Source organism: Lithobates pipiens, unplaced genomic scaffold (assembly GCF_037356315.1).
Source record: "Lithobates pipiens isolate NorthernLeopardFrog02 unplaced genomic scaffold, aLitPip1_a1.2 Scaffold_18, whole genome shotgun sequence".
NCBI lineage: Eukaryota > Metazoa > Chordata > Amphibia > Anura > Ranidae > Lithobates > Lithobates pipiens.
In genome coordinates, this window is record NW_027507758.1 from 345,546,579 (window position 1) to 345,571,413 (window position 24,835).

General features: G+C 42.6%; 1 protein-coding gene across 3 annotated transcripts in view; it reads right to left on the reverse strand.

Moving 5' to 3' along the window:
• The window catches only part of COL19A1 (collagen type XIX alpha 1 chain), a 1,105,372-nt gene that overhangs the window by 539,308 nt on the left and 541,229 nt on the right, over nt 1–24,835 (reverse strand). The gene's annotated exons all lie outside the window — the stretch shown is intronic.

Below are 24,835 nucleotides of genomic sequence, written 5' to 3' on the forward strand. Positions count from 1 at the left end.
CAAACACAACACAGTGAACAGTCAAAGATTGCTGGTTAAGCATCCCTAATCTAGAATGAACTCAGAATTTCAGAGGAGGAACGCACTACTACTCTTCCTCCTGGTTCACACAGGGGGCGATGCGAGGCGACACGACTTGCCGTGCCGCGACCTGCCGCGACCTCAGCGGCGACTTGCAAATGACTTCTAGGTATAGAAGTCAATGCAAGTCGCCCGAGGTCGCCCAAAAGTAGTACAGGAACCTTTTTTCTAAGTCAGAGCGACTCGAGTCGCTCCTCTTAGAACTGTTCCGTAGTACAGAACGGGGGCGAATTGTCAGGTCGCGGCACGGCAAGTCGTGTCGCCTCGCGTTGCCCCCTGTTTGAACCGAGCCTGGTTTTCTTTTGTCAGGCTTCAGAGTTGGGATGGTCCCAATGTTCCAATTGAATGTGAGTTTGATTCGAACATTGAGTATTCGTTTGTCTGCAAACGAGCAAAACATATGGGGCATTCCAGATTGCAACCAACTTGACACTCTCTAATGAATGTAGATGACTTACGTATTTCAAATGAAAATAATGATAGTTTTCCTCAAGGTTGTTTCATTTGATTTAAAGTTATACGGCGGTTGTGACCTCACTGTTTTTCTTCACACTTTATAACTTCTATATAAGACTTTACCTGGACATTTCCTACATTTCCTCACTACAGCTCGATCATACCAAAACAGACACTTAACACTCCGTACTTGGATGGACACGACATTACCCTGCGCCCAGTCACAGTGAGATCCCTTTGGTGGTGACTGGGAGTAGAAGAAGCGGTACCTGACATATAATGTCCCACAGCATGTAAATTACCAGAGGCAAACATTTTAAAATATTACTCTCCCTTCAAAACATCTGTCATACATCCCAGACATGAACGAAGGAAGGGCAGACGCCCTGGAAAGGGAAGCAAGAGTATGTACACATCATATTATTAGCTGCTTAGTGATACTGGAAATGTACCCCTTAACATACCCCCATATGTACCCCCATAACACGTTACAATCCACTTGGTATATACAATATGGGCATCTTCTACCCAAGTGTTTCTGCCAATGCAAATGTAATTCTGTTTATAACTTTTGTAAAATTACAAAATGCTATTTATAACCTCTGTAAACATGCAAAATGTTAATAAAAACTTCTTAAAACAAACAAAAAAAACTGTGAGGGATGTTCTCATTTTTGTGAGATACTGTATGTATTTATTTATATATGCATGTATATGTACACATGTATACTGTATGTATGTGATCCACAATGTTTTATGGTTGTTAAACTTATTTACATTATATTGTGTTTCATTGTAGCCCTGATTAAGGGGAGTTTTTTCTGATGCCTGAAACGTGTTAGCTGTTTCTTAGTACAAGCTAATAAATGAACATGGGCTCTTTAAAAAAAAAACATATGGGGCATTTGTGGCAAAATCGAGCACCGTGGAGCACCCCATAATGCACTGTGAGATCGCAGTGCATTGACAGCTGCTGATTGGCCAAAGCATGCACCTAACCTGCATGCTTTGGCGAATCACAGCGCGATCTGCTAGGAGAGCATGATTGGCCTTTGGCCAAGTCCACGCCCCACACAATATAAGGCTGCTTACATGGCGGTCATATGTAGTGTTATAACATACAGAGAGATTGAGAGAACTAGATTAGTCAGGATAGTTAGTGGCATATCGGCAGTTTAGTATATATATATATATATATATATATATATATATATATATATATATATATATATCAAACCTTGGGAAGGTTACTCTCTTACTCTGTTGCTGGCTGTTGATGTTGTTATGCTTGATACAAGATATTGAAGTCATAGGAAATTATTGCATCGGAACAGTTGTCCTGCCTTAAATGCCATTAATGTCTAAACTGCTGGCAACAAAAGTGAGTACACCCCTAAATGAAAATCTCCAAATTGGGACCAATTAGCGATTTTCCCTCCCCGTTGTCATGTGACTTGTTAGTGTTACAAGGTCTCAGGGTGTCAATGGAGAGTAGGTGTGTTCATTTGTGTTATTGCTCTCACTCTCTCATACTGGTCACTGGAAGTTCAACATGGAAACTCATGGCAAAGAATTCTCTGGGGATCTGAAAAAAAGAATTGTTGCTCTACATAAAGATGGCCCAGGCTAAAAGAAGATTGCCAATACCCTGAAACTGAGCTGCAGCGCAGTGGCCAAGACCATACAGTGATTAAACAGGACAGTTTCCACTCATAACAGGCCTTGCCATAGTCCACCAAAGAAGTTGAGTGCATGTGCTCAGTGTAATATCCGAAGGTTTTCTTTGGGAAATAGACATACGAGTGCTGCCAGCATTGCTGCAAAGGTTGAAGGGGTGAGGGGTCAGCCTATCAATGCTCAGTCCATACACTGCACACTGCATCAAATTGGTCTGCATGGTTGTCATCCCAGAAGGATACCTCTTCTAAAGATGATGCACAAGAAAGCGGCAGCCAGGTGAGGAGTACAAAGACAAATGTGTCTTGCCTAAAGTAAAGCATAGTGGTGGGAGTGTCATGGTCTGGGGCTGCATGAGTGCTGCCGGAACTGTTGAGATACAGTTCATTGAATGGCAACATGTACTATGACATACTGAAGCAGAGCATGATCCCCTCCCTTTGGTGACTAGGCTGCAGGGCAGTATTACAACATGATAATGACCCCAAACACAACTCCAAGACAACTACTGCCTTGCTAAAGAAGCTGAGGGTAAAGGTAATGGACTGGCCAAGCATGTCTCCTGACCTAAACCCAATTGAGCATCTGTGGGGCATCCTCAAATGAAAGGTGGAGGAGTGAAACATCTCTAACATCCACCAGCTCCATGATGTCATCGTGGAGGAGTGAAAGAGGACTCCAGTGGCAACCTGTGAAGCTCTAGTGAACTCCATGGCCAAGAGGATTAAGCTAGTGCTGGAAAATAATGGTGGCTACACAAAATATTGACACTTTGGGCCCAATTTGGACATTTTCATTTAGGGGTGTACTCACTTTTGTTGCCAGCGGTTTAGAAATGAATGGCTGTGTGTTGAATTATTTTGAGGAGACAGCAAATTGATACTGTTATATAAACTTTACACACACTACTTTACATTGTAGCAAAGTGTAATTTCTTCAGTGTTGTCACATGAAAAGATATAATAAAATATTTACACAAATGTGAGGGGTGTACTCACTTTTGTGAGATACTGTATATATATATATATATATATATATATATATATATATATATATATATATATATATATATATATATAACTGTCTGCCTGACCCCACTGCCTCTGATCCCACCATCCATCTGCCTGATCCCTCTGGTTCTGATCCCACCATCCATTTGCCTGATCCCTCTGCCTCTGATCCCACCATCCATCTGCCTGATCCCCCTGCCTCTGATCCAACCATCAGTCTGCCTGATTCTTCTGTCTCTGATCCCACCGCCCGTTTGCCTGATCCCACCATCCGTCTGCCTAATCCCTATGCCTCTGATGCCATCATCCATCTGAGTGATCTCACTGCTTCTGATCCCACCATCTGTCTGCCTGATCCCTCTGCCTGATCCCAGCCATCCCTCTGCCAGATCCCAGCCACCCCTCTGCCAGATCCCAGCCACCCCTCTGCCAGATCCCAGCCATCCCTCTGCCACTGATCCCACTACCCCTCTGCCTGATCCCAGTCATCCCCCTGCCACTGATCACACCACCCCTCTGTCTGATCCCAGCTATCCCTTTGCTACTGATCCCACCACCTTTCTGCCTTATCCCATCCATCCCTTTGCCACTGATCCCACCACCCCTCTGCCTGAAGCCATCCATCCCTCTGCCACTGATCCCATCTATCCCTCTGCCACTGATCCCACCACCCCTCTGCCTGATCCCATCTATCCCTCTGCCACTGATCCCACCACCCCTCCACCTGATCCCAGCAATCCCTCTCCCTCTGATCCCACCACCTCTCTTCCTGATCCCATCTGTCACTGATCCCACGACCCCTCTGCCTGATCCTATCTATCCCTCTGCCACTGATCCCATCTATCCTCTACCTGATCCCAGCCACCCTCCTGCCTCTGATCCCACCATCCCTCTGCCTGATCCCATCTATCCCTCTGCCACTGGTCCTTTCTATCCTCTTCCTTGGATCCCAGCCATCCCTCTGCCTCTGACCTTAGCCATCTCTCTGCCATTGATCCCACTACCCCTCTGCCTGATCCCAGCCATCCCTCTGCCACTGATCCCACCACCCCTCTGCCTAATCCCAGACATCCCTCTGCCTCTGATCCCACCACCCCTCTGCCTCTGACCCCACCATCAGTCTGCCTGATCTCACCACCCGTCTGCCTGATCCCATCATCCATCTGCCTGACCCCTCTGCCTCTGATGCCACCATCCGTCCGAGTGATCCCTCTGCTTCTGATCCCACCATCTGTCTGCCTGATCCCACCATCCCTCTGCCTGATCCAAGCCACCCCTCTGCCTAATCATAGCCCTCCCTCTGCCACTGATCCCACCACCCCTCTGCCTGATCCCAGCAATCCCTCGGCCTCTGATCCCACCATCCCTCTGCCTGATCCCATCTATCTCTCTGCCTCTGATCCTTTCTATCCTCTGCCTCTGATCCCAGCCATCCCTCGGCCTCTGATCCCACCACCCATCTACCTGATCCCATCTATCTCTCTGCCACTGATCCCACACCCTTCTGCCTGATCCCAGCAATCCCTCTGCCTCTGATCCCACTACCCCTCTGCCTGATACCATCTATCCATCTGCCACTGATCCCACCGTTGATTGGTATTGATTTGGGGGAACCCACACTCAAATTTTTTTCAAATTTTGGCTTGGAGTTCTCTTTAATCTATATCATACCCAAAGGGCCACGTATGGACTGAGGGGGAAACCCACGTAAATTTTTTCCTTGATTTTTAATACATATTGACAGGAGTCGGCAATACATTACAGCCCCAAGTTTAAATTAAATTTTTTCCTTTAGAAATGTGATTTTGCTGCTGCACTGTTTTACACATTTCACAGATGCACCACTTTACAGGCAGACTAAAGGGGACCCTCCATGTACGATATTTAAAGGAATATTTCCTTTTTATTGTTTCACTTTAACCATTATTAAAATCACTGCTCCTGAAAAAATGATTGTTTTAAAAACTTTTTTTTTACATTGATACATGTCCCCTGGAGAAGCACCTGGGTCCCTAAACACTTTTTATGGCAATAACTTGCATATAAGCCTTTAAAATTATCGCTTTTGTTTTTTCAGGTTCGTGTCCTATAGACCTTCATAGGGTTCGCATGTTCTGGTGCGAACTGAACCGGGGGAGGGGAGTGATTTGGCTCATCCCTACTTCAGACATTATGGCTCTCTTTGCAATTTTCTAAACTCATTGGACTAAATTTCTAAACTCATTAGAATCAGCGGGAAATACCTTTTCACTTTTTATTCCCTTGCAGTCCAGCCATTATACAAATCACATATATAAACAAAGGCTGCATGCTGCAGCCAGCACTATGTTTTCTCTCACATTATTTGACCTTGAGAGAAAACAGGGTATTTCTCCAGAGATTTCAGCAACTTTTTTTGCTTTTTAACATAGTAGAGTGTCACCAGAGCAACCAGCCACAGTCCCTGATCACTAGCTACCCCAGTACAGTGCTGCTATTTCTGCTGTGATGACACTGTATATCAGTGTAATCAGCCAATGTTTCTGATCACTAGTCGCACCAGTACAGTATTACCATATCACTGAAGCCAGCCACAGTGTCCCTGATCACCACCACACCAGTCACAGGGCTTCTAGACCAGAGTAAGCCATCAGCAGTGTTCACCAGACCAGAGCAACCAGAAATAATGTTCCAGATCATTAGCCACACCAGTTCTAATGTCACCAGAGCCAGTGCAGCCAGCAGCATTGCTCCTGATCATTGCCACACCAGTGCAGTTTTTTCTCTGCCTGCCACCCTGTCAGGGAACTCGTGCAGCAAGTGCTCATTCCCATTTACATAACCGGGTGGCCCCACCCCCTCTGATGCCCCGTGAAAGCCTTGGGGAAGTCCCCGTGCATCAGAGTGGGCGGGGTCACCCCGAAACATTACCATGTGGCCCCGCCATCAGTTATATAAGAACTGTCAAAGTGAAGACGTGCAGTACGGCGGGTGCTTCCTATGGAGTCGGGTCAGTCACAGCTTTGTTTTTTTTTATTTTTCGGTCTTTCAGCGGAGCGAGAGAAGAAGATGAATGGACTTTGTGGGACATTTTTATTTTTTTATTTTTTAAAGGTCTTTCCAAGCTGTGTCTTGTCTTTTGTACCATTTTGACACTTTTTTGTAAAATGGTAGGGGTCCCCTTGTTAAAGGGGGCTTCCAGATTCTGATAAGCCCCCCACCCACAGACCCCCACAACCACCAGGCAAGGGTTGTGGGGATGATGCCCTTGTCCCCATCAACATGGGGACAAGGTGCTTTGAGGGGCTACCCCAAGGCACCCTCCCCATGTTGAAGGCATGTGGTCTGCTACAGTTCAGGAGGGAGCGCTCTTTCGCCCCCCCCTTTTCCCGCCGGCCTTTCAGGTTGCATGCTCAGCTAAAGGTCTGGTATGGATTTTTGGGGGGGACCCCCATGCAATTATTTTTTTACATTTTGGTTTGGGTTCCCCTTAATATTTATACCAGACCAAAAGGACCTGGACTGGGGGGATCCCATGCTGTTTTTTTCAATGACTTTTATCTGTATTCCTGGGACCGACAATTCATTATAGCCACGAGTACTTTTAAATTAATTTTTTTGCTTTAGAAATGTCATTTTGTGCAAGGACTGTTCTAAACACGGGAAAAATGCGCCACTTTACAGGCATACTACGGACACCCACCAGGTATGACATTTAAAGGAATATTTCCCTTTTATTGTTTCACTTTCTGACCGCCGGCGGTCAAATGACGGCCAGGCGGCGCACCTATTGTGGCGGGAGGCCGTCATATGACGGCCTCCCGTTTAAACAGGGAATGTGCGGGATCGTGTGCGTGCATCCCCGTTTCTTCGGTGGCGGCGTGTCGCGGGGACATCGCTCATCACCGAAGGGGGTGAACAGCCATTGGTTATGGCTGTTTACCACGTGATCGGCCATGATGAAGCCAGGGTCGATCACAGATGGTCACACCCCCACTGTGCACGGTGCATGCGCGCGAGCACGTCGGTGGTGGCGTGTTCCCCGGGAACACTGCTCGTCACCGACACTGGTAAACAGCCATTGGCCGGCTGTTTACCCACGTGATCGTCTGTGATCCTTTCACAGCCGATCACTAAAATGTAAACAAACCGCGGTAATGAGATGTTACCGGGTTCTCCTCCTCACACACCGATCGTGTGTGAGGAGGAGATTGCGGTAACATCTCGTTACCACCCACAGTATACACCAATCACACTGAGTGCACCCCCCAATAAAGAGGACCTGTTACCACCCCTCATAGTACCTGTCAATCACAGTCCATCAGATTACCTGTCACAGTCCATCAGAGTATTTGAGTACCTGTCACAGCCCATCAGAGTACCCGAGTACCTGTCCCAGTCCATCTGAGTACCTGAGTACCTGTCCGAGCCCATCAGAGTACCTGAGTACCTGTCACGGCACATCAAAGTACCCGAGTACCTGTCACGGCCCATCAGAGTATTCGAGTACCTGTCACGGTCCATCAGGGTACCAGAGTACCTGTCGCGGTCCATCAGAGTACCCGAGTACCTGTCACGGTCCATCAGAGTTCCCGAGTACCTGTCACGGTCCATCAGGGTACCCGAGTACCTGTCACAGTCCATCATGGTACCCGAGTATCTGTCACGGTCCATCAGAGTACCCGAGTATCTGTCGCATTCCATCAGAGTACCCGAGTACCTGAGTACCTGTCACGGCACATCAAAGTACCCGAGTACCTGTCACGGCCCATCAGAGTATTCGAGTACCTGTCACGGTCCATCAGAAGACCCGAGTACCTGTCACAGTCCATCAGAGTACCCGAGTACCTGTCACGGTCCATCAGAGTACCCGAGTACCTGTCACGGCCCATCAGAGTACCCGAGTACCTGTCACGGTCCATCAGAGTACCCGAGTACCTGTCACGGTCCATCAGAGTACCCGAGTACCTGTTCACGGTCCATCAGGGTACCCAAGTACCTGTCACGGTCCATTAGGGTACCCGAGTACCTGTCACGGTCCATCAGGGTACCCGAGTACCTGTCACGGTCCATCAGAGTACCCGAGTACCTGTCACGGTCCATCAGAGTACCCGAGTACCTGTCACGGTCCATCAGGGTACCCGAGTACCTGTCACAGTCCATCATGGTACCCGAGTATCTGTCACGGTCCATCAGAGTACCCGAGTATCTGTCGCATTCCATCAGAGTACCCGGGTACCTATCACAGCCCATCAAAGTACCCGAGTACCTGTCACGGTTCATCCGAGTACCCGAGTAGCTGTCACAGCCCATCAAAGTACCCGAGTACCTGTCGTGGTTCATCCGAGTATCCAGGTACCTATCACAGCCCATCAGAGTAACCGAGTACCTGTCACAGCCCATATGAGTACCCGAGTACCTGTCACAGTTCATCTGAGTACCCGAGTACCTGTCCCAGTCCATCTGAGTACCCATCACAGTTCATCTGAGTACCTGAGTACCTGTCACAGTTCATCTGAGTACCTGAGTACCTGTCACAGTTCATCTTGGTACCCGAGTACCTGTCACAGTCCAAATGAGTACCTGTCACCGACCCTTCAGAGTACCCAAATACGAGTCACCAAGCCATCAGAAGACCCGAGTACCTGTCACAGTCCATCAGAGTACCCGAGTACCTGTCACAGCCCATCAGAGTACCCGAGTACCTGTCACGGCCCATCAGAGTACCCGAGTACCTGTCACGGTCCATCAGAGTACCCGAGTACCTGTCACGGTCCATCAGAGTACCCGAGTACCTGTTCACGGTCCATCAGGGTACCCAAGTACCTGTCACGGTCCATCAGGGTACCTGAGTACCTGTCACGGTCCATCAGAGTACCCGAGTACCTGTCACGGTTCATCAGAGTACCCAAGTACCTGTCACGGTCCATCAGGGTACCCGAGTACCCGTCACGGTCAATCATGGTACCCGAGTATCTGTCACAGTTCATCCGAGTACCCGAGTAGCTGTCACAGCCCATCAAAGTACACGAGTACCTGTCACGGTCCATCAGAGTACCTGAGTACCTGTCACGGTCCATCAGGGTACCCGAGTACCTGTCACAGTCCATCATGGTACCCGAGTATCTGTCACGGTCCATCAGAGTACCCGAGTATCTGTCGCATTCCATCAGAGTACCCGAGTACCTATCACAGCCCATCAAAGTACCCGAGTACCTGTCACGGTTCATCCGAGTACCCGAGTAGCTGTCACAGCCCATCAAAGTACCCGAGTACCTGTCGCGGTTCATCCGAGTATCCGGGTACCTATCACAGCCCATCAGAGTAACCGAGTACCTGTCACAGCCCATGTGAGTACCCGAGTACCTGTCACAATTCATCTGAGTACCTGAGTACCTGTCCCAGTCCATCTGAGGACCCATCACAGTTCATCTGAGTACCTGAGTACCTGTCACAGTTCATCTTGGTACCCGAGTACCTGTCACAGTCCATATGAGTACCTGTCACGACCCTTCAGAGTACCCAAATACGAGTCACCAAGCCATCAGAGTACCTGTCACCAGGCCATCAGAGTACCCGAGTACCTGTCACCAGGCCATCAGAGTACCCGAGTACCTGTCACCAGGCCATCAGAGTACCCGATTATCTGTCACCAGGCCATCAGAGTACCCGAGTACCTGTCACCAGGCCATCAGAGTACCAGAGTACCTGTCACCAGGCCCTCAGAGTACCATAGTACCTATCTCCAGCCCATCAGAGTACCTATTTGCAGCCAATGTCTCATAGAATATACGTTGGGCTGTTTACTTTCCAAAATGGGGTCATTTTGCGGGTAATTCCATTGTCCTAGTGCTCCTGGACCTTCAAAAGTGTGATGGGTAGGAATGAAATGAGATGTGTCATTTATGCTCCTAGAACGCCTGAAGGTACTACTTCAATGTTCGGCCTCTCTATGTGGCCAGACTGTGTAAAAGTCCTACACATGTGGTATCGTCATACTCGGGAGGAGTAGCAGAATGTGTTTTCGGGTGTAAATTTTGGTATATACACGCTATGTGTTAGAAATATCTTATAAATTGACAATTTTGTGTAAAAAAAAAAATGCGTTTTAATTTTTTTCCACATATTCCAAAAACTTCTGGAAAAAAATTAGCCATTCAAAAGACTCATTATGCCTCACAGATTACGTTGGGGTGTTTGCTTTCCAAAATGGGGTCATTTTATGGGAAATTCCATTGTCCTGGTACTCCAGGGCCTTCAAAAGTGTAATAGGTGGTTGAGAAATGAGATGCGTCATTTTTGCTCGTAGAACGTCTGAAGGTACTACATCAATGTTGGTGCTCTGTATGTGGCCAGGCTGTGTATAAGTCTCACACATGTGGCATCGCCGTACTCGGGAAGAGTAGCAGAATGTATTTTGGGGTGTAATTTGTAATAAAAAAATAATAATAACAAAAAATCTTCATTTTGCAAAAATTGTGGGAAAAAATTACACCTTAAAAAAACTCACCATGCTACTTACTTAATACCTTGGAATGTCTACTTTGTAAAAAGGGGCCATTTGGGGGGTATTTGTACTTTCCTGACTTGTTAGTGTCTCAAGAAATGAGATACACCTGATGTACAGAAGGCCTGATCAGATTTGATCAATTTTCAGTGATTGGCACCATAGTTTGTAGACTCTATAACTTTCACAAAGACCAAATAATATACACTAATGGGGGTTATTTTTACCAAAGATATGTAGCAGTATAAATTTTGGCCAAAATGTATGAAGAAAAATTACTAATTAGCAAAAATGTATGACAGAAACAAAGACAAAGGCATTTTTTTCACAAAATTTACATTTTATTTTATTTATAGCACAAAAAAAAAAAAACACTAGTGATTAAATACCACTAAAAGAAAGCTCTATTTGTGTGGAAAAAAGGACGCACGTTTCATATGGGTACAGTGTTGCATGACTGAGTAATTGTCATTCAAACTGTGAGAGCGCTGAAAGCTGAAAATTGGTCTGGTCAGGAAGGGGGTGTAAGTGCACTGTATTGAGGTGGTTAAGCATTATTAATCACTGCTCCCAAAAAAACAGCTGTTTTTAAAACTTTTTTTTGCATTGATACATGGGGCAGGACCCGGGTCCCCAAACACTTTTTATGACAATAACTTGCATACAAGCCTTTAAAATTAGCACTTTTGATTATTCATGTTCATGTCCCATAGATTTTAACGGTGTTTGTGTGTTCTTCTGATTTTTTTGTCTGTTCTGTATGTTCTGGTGCGAACCGAACCAGGGGGTGGTTTGGCCCATCCCTATATATATATATATATATATATATATATATATATATATATACACACATATAATATCCTACATAAACCTGCCTCCATTAGTCCACTTGGATCAGTTCTAACAAGGACTTATCCACAAAACAGGTGATGGAGGCTTTACAGTGGCTCATATAATATATGAAATTGAAACTGGTTACATCTCTCTTCACTAGCCTCTAAAATATCATTATGAAACAGTTAATATAACTTTAGACCAAGGCAAGCAAAGGATTTGGTAAATATCAGTTGCCCATGTAGCAATTAGGCCTTATTTCAAAGATTGTAGTTTCTTCAGTGTATTACACCAAGATCTTGATTATTGTGTAAAGCCAAGTTGATATTACAGTCCAGTCTTGGGTATGAGTTTATTACAGGAGTCATTTCTCACAATCTCACTGAAAGTAATGCTTGGTATCATAGTATCAATCTCCAGGAGCTCCCATCCACATTCAGGATTTTTTCATCTCCAGGCTCAGGGGTATACTTTTAAAGATGAATTGTTCAGTTTTAGCAATCTTCATCACACGCTTAAAATTAAACTTTTGCCAGAAACAAATTGCTCTCATAATTTGCTGTAGACTGACCCCACATCACCTTCAATAGAGCATTTACTCAGATCATTCAGTCCATAATTCCATTGAATGAGACCACAAGATGGTGTAGATAGTATCAGCTTGACATTAATGTTTATCAGATCATCTGTCCAGATAAAACAGCAGAAGAAATTCACCAGTATCTTCACCATGAAAGTTCTTGACATCCATATATGTCAAAACCTTCATCATATTATAAACAACTGATTCAACAAAATTCAAATTATGACTAGAGCGATAAATTTCACTCACCCCTCTTATAAACGTTAGGGAAAACCACCCAAAGTACTATATCCTCAACTTTTATATTCTACCCAGTCTAAGTTTTAGTGTGCAAATACTTAGACACCCCGTAAGTTATTTTATGCAAAGCCATTGTGTAGCATTTCACCTTAAATGTCAAATGTATTGATTGTAATATATTAATATGTATTATGTAATATGTACAGATATTATGATAATTATTTTAAGTTTAAATGCTTCTCTCTGGTTTTAAGATAAAGAAATAAAGACAATAAATAAAACACAGCAAAAATAAAATATTAAAGCAAAATAGATCAGGGGAAAAAAGAAAAAAAAAAAGTAGGGAAGTGAAAAAAAGTCACAATGTAATGTCCATCAATTGATGAATATTGAGACAGTCAAGTTTTTTGAAGTCTTTGTAATTCCTTGTATAGTGAGCCCAGCACAAATTACACATGTATCTATCCTTTTTATCTCCCCCCACTAGCCAACAGCTTTAGGCCAAAATATGTAGACTTCTAGTGCTTCTGTAATTCACTTGCAAACAAGTATTTCCGGCAACATCTGGAAGACAAGAAAATCTCCATCAAAGATTCATTAGTAAAGTCCTTAACCATTGTGTATGCAAATAAAACAAATACAATGTACATTTTTACAGTTTGAAATTAATTTACCCCCAGATAAAAAAACAGATGTGAAGAATTTACACCTTCTGCCATCTACATTTAGGACACCCTGTAATTTCATCAGCTGTTTGTAAAGACTTGCATTTTGCTTACAATAATTTGTCATGCTCTATCTTCATTTTACCATATTCGATTTTCAAATGCTCATATTGGTGTTTTAACTGAGAAAACGTTATCCAGGTCTTGGACTTTCGCATAATATTTTTCCTAAACAATGTGGCTACAGTCTACAGTTTACAGTCTGCTTATTTGATTTTCTCCAAAAATAATCTTAACAATACCGTATATACTCGAGTATAGGCCGACCCGAATATAAGCCGAGGCCCCCAATTTACCCCCAAAAAAACTGGCAAACTTATTGACTCGTGTATAAGCCGAGGGTGAGACATGCCTGTCCATCCCTGTGTGTGTGTCCGTCCATCCCTGTGTGTCCGTCCATCCCTGTGTGTCCGTCCATCCCTGTGTGTCCGTCCATCCATCCCTGTGTGTGTGTGTGTCCATCCATCCATCCATCCCTGTGTGTGTGTGTCTCCATCCATCCATCCATCCATCCATCCCTGTGTGTGTGTGTCTCCATCCATCCATCCATCCATCCATCCCTGTGTGTGTGTGTCTCCATCCATCCATCCATCCATCCATCCCTGTGTGTGTGTGTCTCCATCCCTGTGTGTGTGTGTATCCATCCATCCCTGTGTGTATGTGTGTGTCTCCATCCATCCATCCATCCGTGTGTGTGTGTCTCCATCCGTGTGCGTGTGTGTGTGTGTGTGTGTGTGTGTGTGTGTGTGTGTGTGTGTGTGTGTGTCCAGCCTACCTGTGTCCCGAGCCTTTGTCCCGAGCCTCCGTCCCGTGTCGTGCCTTGCCTTCGTCCCGTCCCGTCCCGTCCCGTCCTGTCCCGTGCCGTGCCTTGCCTTGCCTCCGTCCCGTGCCCTCTTCGTCGGCGGCCATTGTAAAATTCAAAAGCCGCGCCTCCTCCTTCGCCTGTGATAGGCGGAACACTGAATTTCCCAGCAGCCTGTGTTCCGCCTATCACGGACGTCGTATCATCCTCGTCCGTAGTACGAGGATGAGAAGATGCCCGTGATAGGCGGAACACAGGCTGCTGGGAAATTCAGTGTTCCGCCTATCACAGGCGAAGGCGGAGCCGGAGGCGCGGCTTTTGAATCATAGAATGGCCGCTGTCTGTCTGCTCGACACGCTGATCGAGCGGGCAGACAGCGATGACTCGAGTATAAGCCGAGGGGGGCACTTTCAGCCTCAAAAAAGAGGCTGAAAATCTCGGCTTATACTCGAGTATATACGGTATGTAATTTAAATCATGAGGATTTGGGGTACCCAATAAAATATGTTCCATGATAGCCTCATTCAAAGCATCTAAAATCATGCTCATATGTACCAAGCCTCCACGCTCAAGTGCAAGACTATTACCAACCAAAAACGACATAATAGTAGCTATCCTGTGTGACAATTCATGGGGAAACTCATTCTGCATTTGTTTGATTCTGCCACGAATAGTAACATCAGAATGTATGCCATACAGAATACATGACTCTAGTAATATACCCCTTGTCCTAAGAGGTTGAATACAGATCTGTTTAATTTTCTTTAATTTCCTATAGAATGCTGCATGACTCTTTCTACATCAGATGGAATTAGATTGAACATATCTCTGATATGCTGCAACCATTTTAAAAATCTGCCTAAATCATGACGGGGAACCATTCCTATTTCTTTAAGAATTGTGTCTAATTCTTTTGGTTTCAAAGGTTTCATTACAAGCTGTACTTCAAGTAAATTATTATTATTGTTGTAAACGGTGGTGGTCACAGTGGGTGCAGCTGGCAATTATCCAGTTTAATATGAGATTCTGTTTAATTTGATGAGTTCGTTTTTTTTCTGCAAATTGCTGAATTTAAGATTTGATGCATGACTGCATTATTGTGACCCCCTCTCTAATTTCATAATACTTAAAGTGTCTTTAAACCCCAGTCATGAATTTTGAACTAAGCACATATATCTGCAATATTTACTTATCTATTTGGAAAAATCTCAGTGTGGTTTCTGTCTGGTGCTTCATTCCTCTTTTATCAGCATGAGTCACTTCTGAGAAGTGTTCTGACACATGAGATAGCATGAGTTAAAATTTGTGTCGGATTTGGGAGCGAAGCATACAGCTTGTCTATTCAGAATACAGCTCTGTATGTTCACACCTCTGCCTATGTGGTTTGGGGTGTTTCTCTTTCCTCATAACATTTCACAGATCTTGTTGCTACTATCAACTGCATTCTGTAACTGGGCAATTTCCTCATTCTTAAACCTCACATAACTTTCTGAAGCTAAGCAACAAGCCTGGCACAATGCAACCATTTCTTTTACTTCCTGAAATGTTGCTAGCAAAAACATTTTTCTCTAAAAATGTCTTCATTAAAGTCTATGTCTGCTTACATTTTTCTAGAATTTCATGAGGACCACCATGACGTTAAAAACATTTTAACGCCCATCTGTGAACTTTATCAGAACTGACGCTAGCTTCACACTTAGTAAGCATGTTGACTAAATTACTAATAATTACAAGAAAGGATAATATGCTTCACTCACCGTATTTGAGGGTCAAGCTTGAAGTTACTTCTGTAGCTTCCAGTATAGATTTTCTTTTGTTTAGCTTTTTTTCAGTCTTCATAGAATAATCCTGGAGTTCCAAACTTCTTCAATTCGTGGATTCGTGGTGAGTCACCACCAGACTGAGTTACAGCATAGCTCTCTGATCTTCACCAGACTTCTGTCCACCTCCCATGACTGGTGTCACCTCCGACTTCTGTTACTGAACCTAAAAATGCTCTTCTGGTCACTTGGATGGCACCAATGCTTTCATATATAGAACGGATGACTAAATAATATATTAGCTGCTGGCTCCAGGGAAAAAGTCAGTGAGCCATTTTGGTGATGTAGAGCTTAGGGCACACTTTTCAGGCTGTATCTGAGGGTGTCTGTTGCAAGGCACCACAGCTCTGTTGCCAATCGCTGCTGTAGCTCCCTGATCAAGCAGCCATACTGTCCCTTGGCCAAGCTCCATATTGTATACAAACTGTAAGCCAGATAATTGTGGAAAGAAATCATTTAAAAGTATCACCATGGCTTTTAAAAATATTTTTTGGTGTTTACTTTAAAAAATGAGGTAATTTCAGGGGGTATTTCTGTTATAGGGCTCCAGGACCTCCAAAATGTGATAGGTAGTCAGGAAATTAGATGCCTAACTCTTCCCCTTGAAACATTGAAGGTGCTTCTTGGATTTTGGGCCCCCTCTATGTGTTTAGGCTCCAAAAAGAGTCTTAATAATGTGATATCTTTGAAGGAATAGAATGTTTTTGAGAGAGTGTTTTGGGGTGTAATTTTATATATGCCCATGCTGTGTGTAAGAAATATCTCATTAATTGACAGCTGCATGTAAAAAATACAATTAGATTTTTTTTCTTAATTTTACAAAAACTTGTGGTAAAAAATGTGATCTTTAAAAGATTCACAATGCCTCTTTTGAAGGGTCTAACTTGCAAAAGGTTTTAATTTTCTGGACACATGTTAGATAATAAGGAAATACAATGGTTTACACATGGTACCCCGACACTCAGGAGTAATAGAAGAATGTATTTTTGGATGTAATTGTAAGTATGCCCATGCTGTCTGCAAGAAAAAACTTCTTAAAATTATAAGTTTGTGAAAAAGAAACAAATAAAACCTAAATTGTATTACTTACTCCAATCTCCACATTATGGAAAAAAATGACAACTTCACAAAATTCACCATGCTTTTTACTAAATACCTTTTGATGTCTAGTTTTAAAAAATGGACCATTTTGAGGGTGTTTGTATTGTTTTGGCATTTCAGAGCCTCAAGAAATGATATAGGAATTTATACCTGTTTGTAGACTCTATAGCTTTCATGCAAATTTAATTATATATACTTATTTAGTGGTTTTACCAAATAAATGTAGCAGAATAAATGTTTCCGAAAATTATTAATCAATATTATTTATTTGCAAAGTTTTATTGCAGAAACTAAGGGAAACAGGTTTCATTTTATTTTTCAGTCTTCTTACCTTCACATATAAAAAAAAAAAGAAAGAAAGAAAAAAACAGTGCTGACTAAATACCCCCAAAGGAAAGCTCTATCTGTCTCAGAAAATTATATAAACTTTTATTGGGTACTGTGTTGCCTGACCCAGTAATTGTTAGTCAAACAATCACAGTGCTGAAAACTGAAAAATGGCTTGGATAGGAAGGGGGCATAACATGCAGGTCTTCGAGTGTTTAAGTATCATTATATGAGTGTGTTAGCTATGTTAAATGAGTTTATTTTCTCCTGTTTTCAGCACTGTGATACTTTGACTAACAATTACTGGGTCATGCAACACTGTATTACTGTATTACTATAGTTCACTGCCTGAACCTTCTTCCCAAAAGACAAGAGCTGGTAATATACAGTGGTGTGAAAAAGTGTTTGCCCCCTTCCTCATTTCCTGTTCCTTTGCATGTTTGTCACACTTAAGTGTTTCGGAACATCAAACCAATTTAAACAATAGTCAAGGACAACACAAGTAAACACAAAATGCAATTTGTAAATGAAGGTGTTTATTATTAAAGGTGAAAAAAAATCCAAACCATCATGGCCCTGTGTGAAAAAGTGATTGCCCCCTTGTTAAAACATACTATAACTGTGGTTGTCCACACCTGAGTTCAATTTCTCTAGCCACACCCAGGCCTGATTATTGCCACACCTGTTCACAATCAAGGCATCACTTAAATAGGAGCTGCTTGACACAGTAAGGTCCACCAGAAGATCCTTAAAAGCTACACATCATGCCGAGACCCAAAGAAATTCAGGAACAATTGAGAAAGAAAGTAATTGAGATCTATCAGTCTGGAAAGGGTTATAAAGCCATTTCCAAAGCTTTGGGAATCCAGCGAACCACAGTGAGAGCCATTATCCACAAATGGCGAAGACATGGAACAGTGGTGAACCTTCCCAGGAGTGGCCGGCCGCCCAAAATTACCCCAAGAGCGCAGCGATGACTCATCTAAGAGGTCACAAAAGACCCCACAACAACGTCCAAGGAACTGCAGGCCTCACTTGCCTCAGTTAAGGTCAGCGTTCATGCCTCCACCATCAGGAAAAGACTGGGCAAAAATGGCCTGCATGGCAGAGTTCCAAGGAGAAAACCACTGCTGAGCAAAAAGAACATCAAAGCTCGTCTCAATTTCTCCACAACACATCTTGATGATCCCCAAGACTTTTGGGACAACATTCTGTGGACCGATGAGACAAAAGTGGAACTCTTTGGAAGGTGTGTGTCCAAGTATATCTGGCGTAGAAGGAACACTGCATTTCATAAAAAGAACATTATACCAACAGTAAAATATGGTGGTGGTAGTGTGATGGTCTGGGGCTGTTTTGCTGCTTCAGGACCTGGAAGACTTGCCGTGATAAAAGGAACTATGAATTCTGCTGTCTACCAAGAGATCCTGAAGGAGAATGTCCGACCATCTGTTCGTGTACTCAAGCTGAAACGAACTTGGGTTCTGCAGCAGGACAATGATCCTAAACACACCAGCAAGTCCACCACCGAATGGCTGAAGAAAAACAAAATGAAGACTTTGGAGTGGCCTAGCCAAAGTCCTGACCTGAATCCTATTGAGATGTTGTGGTATGACCTTAAAAAGGCCGTTCATGCTCGAAAACCCTCTAATGTAACTGAATTAGGACAATTCTGCAAAGATGAGTGGGCCAAAATTCCTCCAGGATGCTGTAAAAGCTCATTGCACGTTATCGCAAACGCTTGGTTGCAGTTGTTGCTGCTAAGGGTGGCCCAACCAGTTATTAGGTTTAGGGGGCAATCACTTTTTCACACAGGGCCATGATGGTTTGGATTTTTTTTCACCTTTAATAATAAACACCTTCATTTACAAATTGCATTTTGTGTTTACTTGTGTTGTCCTTGACTATTGTTTAAATTGGTTTGATGTTCCGAAACACTTAAGTGTGACAAACATGCAAAGGAACAGGAAATGAGGAAGGGGGCAAACACTTTTTCACACCACTGTAGGTATACATCAGGATTAGCTGTTGGCCATTTTTTTCTACCTGCTTCCCAATCTTTTCCATAAGGCTCTGAAGTTTTATGTGCTAAAAGTGCAGCAGGCAGTTTAGCATCTGGGAACATGCCTGGCTGAATAAAAAACTATCGCTATCGACCTGCGAGCAAGCTAAGAGTGCTTAATGGAGGAATAGGGAAAACACCTCTGGGAATATCAGTTAAAAAAATGCCCACAAATTGAACTGAGGTACACCCCCTATGAGGCAAGGTGAGAGTCTTGTCTAAGGCAGGGCAAGAGGCAACTTTCTGTGTAAAGATAGATTTCAGGGGGAGGGTACAGATGCCATTTTGGTGTTTGCCTAGGTCAGCAGAAGAACAATTTATCAATTTATACCCCTGCAGAAAGGTCCACAAATTTGGAAAATAGAGAGCGATTTTTATTTTTTTTGTTTTTTTTAGCAAACAATCTTTTGAATGTGTATGAAGTGAATATTTTTGAGCATGTTTATCAACATATTTAGAAACACTGATATCAGTACACAAAAAGAGGACAAATTCAGAGACAGTCCAACTGTTCTTTGCATCCAGCAAAACAAGCCCTCTCACATCTTGTGAAGGCCAGAGACCACACTGCAATGCCTGAAGCTGTTCTCCCCACTGACAAATGTGTCCTCAAGCCAATAGTGTTTTAGCTTATAAACTCATTATATCTGATAAAAAAAACTTTTACTTCTGTGGGGCAGAGCAATGCCTGCAGCATTTCTCCCAAATGATGAATGTGGCCCGGGGGGCAAAAACATTGTGGTTAGTAAACCCAATACAACCGGTAAAAAGCATCTAATTTCAATGCCTGCAGCAAATCTTCTATTAACAAATGTGGCCTGAAGAGAAGGGGTGGTTGAAATCGCTAAACACATAGCAACCAGAATAATACGCTCATCTCTGTAGGGCAGAGTTCAAGCACTAGAGCATTTTTATGCATGGGAGCATTTGTAGCTCCATAAGCCTGACAAACTACTGCAGCCAACGAGAAAGTTTTCAATTGTTTTTTAGCCAACATAAAAACTTTGCCTACCTACAGTAGGATAGACTGCAGCAGTTCCCTTCACCCAGAAGTCCTTGTTCAACTGTCACAGGCTGATATAAACCAAAATGCGAACCAACAAAATGTGTACATTTCCTCCCTTGAGTAAACGAGATCAACTCCAGTTCAATTTGAAACTTAGAAAAACAATTACCTCATCTCTAGTAACAGAAGAACATATAGAACTGTAACAATTATATCATATTCAAATGAGATTGAGTCTGGTCAAGTCTATTACATTTCTTATTACAATTCATAAACAAAGTAAACTGAACTATATATTAAATAGAACAAACATAGACATGTAGAGTTAAACTGCACTTCAGAGGAATTACCCTGAAAAAATGTATTTTATACCCCTTCAGCTAAAATATTATTTGCGTAGAACTGATCAAAGCAAACTGCCCTTTGAACTGAAAATACTGCAATTGCTTCTTCATATGTTGCTTGCCTTACCAGTACATGCGCTTCTAAATCACACCAAATGCAGAACTAAAGCAGACTGTTGACTTCTTTAACTCTGAATTAAAATGGAATGAGGTTTGAAAGTTTGAAAGCAGACTTTGTATTGCTGAGGAGAGTGTCACAGGCCAGGAGCCTAATACAGGAGAAGTATGTCATCTTTAATAAATATCTTTCAGAAAAAGATTAGTCACCAGTCACCATTAGAGTCACTGTGGCTTCACACAGCATTTTCCATGTTATTAATGTATAGGAAAAGGTATATGAACAAGAGCTTTAACTAATGCTGATGAATCCCTGCATGCAGTTAAATCTTATAGCAGAATCTCATGCTGGTCTACATAACAAATTTAAATATTTCTATTCATTGAGCTATCCATAACCAAGTCTTTTTCAGCTTCATGAGCCAAATAGTTTGAAAACAATACATTGAATGTTTTAAGGGGCACCTTCAAATGTAATTGTAATTTGCTAACTGGTTCCTGACCAGCCGGCGCAGATATACTGCGGCAGAATGTCTCCCCTGGGCGAGTGACTGTAACTGTATGTTGACCCTTTAAGACGCTGTAGGAATGCGCCCACAGCGTGTGCCTGGAGCCGATGCGAGTACCCGCGATTGCTCATGACAGAGCAAGAACTGGGATCTGTGTGTGTGTGAAAACACAAATCCCGGTTCTCTCAGGGGAGAGGAGACAGATTGTATGTTCATACCAAATATGAACACCGATCTCTCACCTCCTCTAATAAGTCCCATCCCCCTACAGTTAGAACACACCTAGGAAAATAAACTTCTCATATTTAAACCAGCAATTTAAACAATCTCTGCTTGCCTAAGATCTGTTTCTATCTGTGGCGCTCCAGTTGTGACATAATAATTGTCATATACATACAGTACATAGCTCAGAACATGCATCCATGGCTATTATTCTCCAAGGCTGTGGCTGATGCAAACACAGCTTTACAGAGGGTGTGGAGTTTTGTAGTATAATCTCTAGCACTACCAATGTGATGTATAAAATTCATGTAAAATGTATATATGTACCTTATGTACAATGCCATTTTTGTTATGGAAAGTGCACCCACATGGCTAAACTTCTGAAAGCAGATCTTTGTAAAACATATTCTGAAAACACGTGATTGAAAACTGTACCAAGGAAAATAATGGTACAGAATTCTATACACTCTATGCAGTTTTCATGGCTCAAATGATATAAATATCAGAATCTTGTTTTCTCCAGCCACTGGTCGTTACTCAGAGCTGCAGCGCTTAAATAGACTGCTGCATATTCAGTCTGGGCCTAATCAACAACTTCTCACTAATTTCTGTCTGTACAATTTGGACTGTACAGGAACCCTGTTTACAGTATATCTGTTCTGATCCCTTGCCTTGATTCTGCTGTTCTCGGTCTTTTAAGACCACATGACTGGGCACTCACTTCTCTCCTGCTCATTGTGATCACTTCAGCATCTATCCTGTCTGCTGGTTGGCTGTCTTTCCTGCTGACACAGTGAGTTCACCAAACTCTTTTACAAATGGGAAACAGAAGGTATAAACTCCACAAATGGGAACCTAGCCACTATAGAGAAAATGTAAAGATATGGCTTCAGCCTAAACTCTTGCAGGCTATGCTCCTCTGACATATTTCCCCCCCCCACCTATGGGGCTAAGTTATAACGATGCATCCCTCTCCCTCTCAGATTTTTATCCTGATGCCCCCCATGCTTGCCCCCAGGGGGCCTAATGACACAGAGCAATGCATATGGCTACAGAAATTCACCCCTGACCACTGTGAGCATAATTGGTTATACAACTTGATAGAAAAAAAGTTATATTGTATATTTTAAATGCCTGTATTTATGCATGTGCTATTACAAATTTATGTTTGATTGGTAGATACATCTTGTCTCCCTCTCTCCCGATGAAGCCGTATAATATCTACAAAACTTATTGAAAAATAGAAGCTCTCTTCTTTGGATACCCCACAAGTATTCTGATGGTTAAAAAGTTTAATTTTTTGTCTTTGTGTTTTATATACTACATTTGGGTCCCAAAAAGGTGTGAGAGCATTAGAGGGAACTGAATCTACTTTTGAAACCAGATAAGAGTTTTTATTGAATTGAATGGTCTGATCATGTTTTTCTAATAAAGAAACTATTGTTCTATATAAAGTTGCATAGCAGATTCTTGAGCACCACATGAATTACTGCTGCCTGAATACTTCTGCCATCAAGCCATTATTAAGAAAACATGGCCCATTATTATTCCTCTTGGAACTCTATTGATAACTCTGGCTCTTTTGGAATATTTTCTAATGATAGCAACTTTTCAGTTTAAACTTTTGCATTTCTGATACCTATACATTATCCTCGAGTATTTGCATCCTTCTTTTTTATACCAGAGTAATAAGAGAAATAATAAATAATATATTTGAAAAATCCAACTGTATTATACCCACTGCATTTCTTACTGTCAGCTTTAAACTTACCACCCCATAAAAAGGGATCATATTGGACAAGGCCAACTTTCATGAAACCAGATTCTCTGTTTTTGAATTGTTTTACTTTACTCTTCCCAGTAGATTTTATATTTATACAACTCTGTGCATTTGTATGAAAGAGATAATTGTATTGTATTGTTATTATATCTTATATCTATTATAGTTTCCAGGTATATCCCCAAATATTGCTGAATGTGTCCTCTTTTATATTACACTTAAAGCATATAGGCAGACTTCTCATTAAAGCAGAATTAAACTCCACTATTGTTTTTTTTTTTTTAAAGGACCCCTGGGAGCTGTATGCCAAAATGTACTTGAATGCACTGCATATAGAAACATTATGGAAAGCGTATATGTCAAACGAAGCCCTCTAGCACTATCAACACTCCTTGCTGTTCATGGCTGGTCACACATCCATCTTCTCCCCAGTTTTCTTTCTGGGTTTAGTTTATTCAGTCAATTGAATGGCTGGGTTGCGATGCATGCACACAGTAGTCACATCATCACAGCACAGAGAGGGTTGGTTAAATGTTTTTGGCTAAAAAACCACTGGATTACTTTTACAGGCAACAGAAGGGGGTCCCACTCACCTTCCATCACCACCTTTACTGCTATTTTTTGTGTTGTCTCCATCTGATCGGTGTGTGTATGCCTCCCCGGTGTTGTTGCCGCTACTTCTTTTATTTATCTTGAATGGGAGACTTGATGATTTTTATATATTTTAGTCTTAGAGGCACCACCTATTGGTAGGAATAGTAATAAGCTTATTGCTAGTTTATAAAAGACCATAAGGTATTTCCCCATATGATGCTAAAGTAGCTTAGATTAAAGCGACAGGCGAAATGCGTTGACATCTGACTACAGTATCTTCAGTCCTTATGGCTGGACTTCTTTCCACGGCAGCAGTGTGGCACTAACATCCAGTTTGTGGAGAGCCAGTGTTGGTAGGAGAAGCAATGGCAGTGTGAGCTTCACTGACTTCGGCAGCCTGCTTCCTCAAGAAAGCTGGTAGAGGCAAGGAGGATAGCAATGGTATGTAAGACTGCACCAGGCTTACTGCAGATCAGCATTAGCTTTGCTTTATTCTTCTTGCATTTGCCTCCCAGCTTTATTATTGGGATGCTGAGCACTCAGCTATAGTGGTGATAGCCACCTTCATGGAACTCTGCTTGGTATAGCTCTGACACAGCTACAATTACACAGCCTGACTCAGGGTCCATCTTCAGCTGCCATCCCTGCATGGTCTGCATATATGCCTACTATTGTTGGCTTCTCTAAATATCCTTATGCTCTCATCACTTATATACATGACTGCAGATGGGAAGTATGGACTTTCATTATAGCCATCTTTTTTTTCCCAGTGAACTGCCTATTTACCCTTATGTTTAGTGTGATCCATCTGATCACAGACTGCCCACCACACTATTTAAATTCCCCTCACTGCCAGCAGCTTGTATTTATGATATACAGTAATTGAGTTTATTTGTTTAACCTGCTTAAGCTTCTATACTGAAATTGCTACTTATTTTGCTTATCAGTTAGCTGCAGGGTTTTAATACAAACTATTTACAATGTATTTGAGCTGCCTTTGATGATCACCCTGAGCCATCCTCTTATTTACACAATAATATATTACAATATATTGTACTA